The following is a 4,327-nucleotide window of genomic DNA, read 5'->3' as shown; positions in this document are numbered from 1 at the left end:
ACATACATTCTTTGGGAGTCTTCTAAATGATTTCTGAATTTGTATCTTCAAGCTAGATCTCTCTCATGAACTCCAGAGTTATGTATCCAGCTGCCTACTTATCCACTAGGATATCAGCTTGAACATCTCAAATGCAAGATGTCTAAACGGTAATTTCTGACATTTCTCAACTACTCCATCATCTTATTTAAATGATAACAATTCCATCTAATCAGTCACTCAGACTGAAAAATCCTTAAAAATACTATTAGCTGTACTTTCATCATCTTCCCTGGTGGCTCAGAGGTTAAAGCGTCTGCCTCCAATGCGGAAGACCCAGGTTCGATCCCTGAGTCAGGAAGATCCCCTGGAGAAGGAAATGGTAACCCACTCCAGTATTCTTGCCTGGAGAATCCCATGGACAGAGAAGCCTGGTAGGCTACAGTCCACAGGGTCGCAAAGAGTCAGACACGACTGAGCGACTTCACTTACTTACGTACTTACTTTCATCATATATTCATAATCCAATTCCTATCACCTCTATTCCTAAATCTCTGGTCCAGACCATTGTATCTGTAGCTGAATTTAAATAATAGCCTCTTAATTAGCCTCCCTACTTTAGCTCCTGCTCCTTTATAATCTACTTTTAATAAGACAGCCAGATTGGCCCTTCTAAAACTTACTTCGTATGTGGGACTCTCCTGCAGTGGGCTTCCATTTCACTCAGTCTACGATGGCACCGCATGTTCCTCCTTATCTCTTGCCTCTTGTTTTTTTTGTTTCCCCCAGTAGTCTCACGTTCCTCCCTGCTCTATTGAGATAGCTAGGCATGACCTTTCCTTAGGGCCATTGCTCTTGCTGCTCCCTCTGCTTTCGTTATTTCTCACCCATATACCTTCATATAATAATTCCTTCACCTTCTTGATAAAGATTATTCTTGAAACTCTACTTACCTATTTCCTCCTTCATTCTCCAAATCCTTCTTACCCTGATAACTTTTGCTTTTTCTTTATAGCAGTTTCACCTATATTAGATGATTTGCTTACTGATTATATGTATTATTTATTAACTGTTTCTTCTCACTAGAATATAAGTTCCGCAGGGGTAGAAATCTTTGCTTTATTCATGGATGAACCCCAAGCTACAAGACAGCCTACCATGGCAAATGTGTATATTTTAAAATTCATTAGAAAATTTAATACATTTCTAAAATTTAATAAAGTCCTAATATTAAAGGGCTTCCCTTGTAGCTCAGTTGGTAAAGAATCTGCCTGCAGTGCAGGAGACCCAAGTTCCATCCCTGGATTGGGAAGATCCCCTGGAGAAGGAAATGGCAACCCACTCCAGTATCCTTGCCTGAAAAATCTCATAGACAGTGGAGCCTGGTGGGCTGCAGTCCATGGGGTCTCAAAGAATCAGGCGTGACTGAGCGACTAATACTTGCTTACTTACTTATTTATAATATTAAAATAAAGAGTATATCTTAATATTAAAGGACTTTGTTAGTATATAACCTCTGTTGGAATTATACATTGAGATAGTGGAAGAATCATGACCACTGCAAAAGTAAAATATTCTCTTATATGAGGCATGTCTGACTATGATAGCTTTATTTTGCTGTGAAAGGCAGGATTCTAAGATGACCCTCAAGATCCATGCACCTACATGCTCTATTCAGTCCCAGGACATGTGAATATGATGGGGTAATTACTACCATGATTAGATTGTTATATGGCTGACTTTAAGAAGGAAAGATAGTGAGTAATACTGACATATAAATAGTCCCATGAACATACACAAGTTTCTTAAAAGGAACCAGGTACCTTCTAAAAATGAGAGTTGAAATGTGAGAAGTATTCAGCAAAAGGGGATTCTCTATTGCTGGCTTTGTGAAAAGAGGGGGCCAAGTTGCAGGGAATGAAGAGTAGCCTCTTGGAGCTGAGAGCAACCCGTTGGCCAAAATTAGCAAACAAGAATGACTTTGGTCCTACAATCATGAGAACTAATCTCTTTGAACAAGCTGGATGAGCTTGAAAGGAGATTCTTGCCCACAGCCTCCAGAAGACCAAAGCCCAACCAACACCTTTATTTCAGTCCTGAGATATCCTGAGTAGAGAACCCAACCAAGTTTGTTCCTGAACTTCTGATGTGAGTTTAACATTATTATTATTAAACCAATAGTGCATATTGATTTAAGCTGCTGAATTAATGATATTGTATTGCACAGCACTAGAAAACTGATGTATTTCTTGTTTTGCTTTTGCTTTTTATTTCCCTGCTTTACTTTTAAATTGCAAATCACTTGAGGCTTATATCTTAACCTGGAAAAATTTTCCCAAGCAAGAACTTTTTTTGAAAGTATTAAAATAGATTAAAATAACCATAAGTAAAAATCTCATGTAAAGAGTAGAAACAGTTTGAAAGAAAGTTAAATGACCACATTTTTCCAAAGTGCTTGATGTTACAACATATAGAAATGGCTAACTCCAGAAAGGTTAACTCCAGAACTCCCAGTAATTACTCCATAACTATATATGCAAGGCATTTAACCTACGTTGGCCTTATTTTCCTTATTCATTAGATGAGGGAATTTCACTAAATTAACTCTCAAATTGATTCCATTCCTACTATAAAATTTGATGACTCATAATTCTGTGACTCTATGATAATCTATGATTCTCTTTATTCAAATAGAAATAGTATATTTTTCCATACAATTTAAATATTGAATCTGTGCATGAAATATTAGTTTATGAAGTTGGGTAAAGGTATTAAAATATGTTAGCAATTTTTAACCTATAAATTGAATCAATATAGTATAAATATGAATATATTATATATATTCAATATAAAGTAGATTCAAAATAAAGTTTTAGAATTTCCAGGAGAATCTTTTACTCACCAACCCTGAACTTCTCTAGTGAAAATATAATAGCATTGTTTTGGCCACCAGAGGGCCCCCACATAATTATCCTTGGATAAAATTTTGAAGAATTATTTAAATTTTATAATTGGAAATTAGAATACTGAAAATACAATAATGTATCACCAAGCAATACAAATAACAAGTAGAATTTTCTCTTTTTGAATGCATTATAATGATCTCTTATTTTGTAGAAAATTATTTTGTATAAAATCATTGAGTAAAGACTCAAATCATAAAGCAACTGAGAATACTTCTACCCTTGGCATATATGATTTATTTTCAATCTCTTAAAACGTGGAGGAAAGTCAAGTTATTCTATAGAATATTGTGCTTTAATATGAAATATATAGGCATGATTCATAGTAGTCATTAATCTGCCAAGCTCATAGGAAAATCTCTACATTCACACTTGGTAAATTATCCCAAGTTGGCTATATTTTTTTCTCTGAATGTATTAGAAGCCCACTGAGATTTACAAATAAAAACTAACCAGCTATTTTGTATGAAGGCAACAGAGTGAAGAGTTTGATTCCTGACTGGTTTCAGAGACTGAATGAGCACAGAATTTCAAGAAAATAAATTATCTCCTTTTTTAATTTCTAGAAGAAAAAATTTAGTAGATTTCTCTTGGATGTATTAAACATAGACTCCTGGTGAAATTTAATGGATAACCTCAAATTTGAGAAATATGTTTCATTCATTGAAAGAAACACGTAAAATATCACTTGTACATGTAATGGCATATACCTTTCATTTGTAATGATGAATGAAAAATCTGTGATTTAACTTTACTAAATCCTTAATCTGTTAGGTCTCTTTTAAACAATAACTCTAGTGGTAATATGCCCTGAAGTAGCTGTGCTCTGTTTGTTGATGGTGCAGAGCTTCCTGGGTGTCTTTCTGTGTGTACTTGTGTGATTGTGTCTCTCTGTGTGTATAATCACCCTGTAGAGAAAGAAATACTTTGAAAATGAGAGAAAGAGAGATGTTTCTGCATTCAAGATGCTAACAATTCTTGTTCATAAAAATTTCATAGAAGAATAGTATTTAAAATCTTCCATTGGGTGTAACAAAGACACCTGGTGTAATAGTAACTACTATTTTTACTATACTTATATTTTTTATAAAAATGACAATATAGCATGTTTTATAATCAATGCATTGTTTTCTCTTAACTAGCATAGAAAAAAATCGTTAGACTGTTCATCATCCTTTATGAAACACTAACATACCCAGATTGGCAAAATTTAAAGTTTAGACAATTTCTAGGGCAAGACTGCACAGATGCTGTTGACAGTGAAGCTGAGGAATTAATTTATATTAATTCTTTGGAGGGCATTTTCAAGATGTCAGATTTTAAGTTGATATTCTTGATCTGAAAATTCTATTTCTAGGAGTATGCCTAATACTTTTTTTCAGAGA

At 34.4% G+C, this 4,327-nt stretch overlaps 1 non-coding gene across 1 annotated transcript; it reads left to right on the top strand.

Moving 5' to 3' along the window:
- The first annotated feature begins 268 nt into the window (after nucleotides 1-268).
- Nucleotides 269-341, top strand: TRNAW-CCA (transfer RNA tryptophan (anticodon CCA)). Its single transcript has one exon. It is a non-coding gene; the product is annotated as a tRNA-Trp (tRNA).
- The last annotated feature ends 3,986 nt before the right edge of the window (nucleotides 342-4,327 follow it).

The sequence above is a fragment of the Ovis canadensis genome, chromosome 2, assembly GCF_042477335.2.
Source record: "Ovis canadensis isolate MfBH-ARS-UI-01 breed Bighorn chromosome 2, ARS-UI_OviCan_v2, whole genome shotgun sequence".
Taxonomy (NCBI): domain Eukaryota; kingdom Metazoa; phylum Chordata; class Mammalia; order Artiodactyla; family Bovidae; genus Ovis; species Ovis canadensis.
The sequence above is the reverse complement of the archived record's forward strand: the minus strand, read 5'-3'. Positions and strand labels throughout refer to the sequence as shown.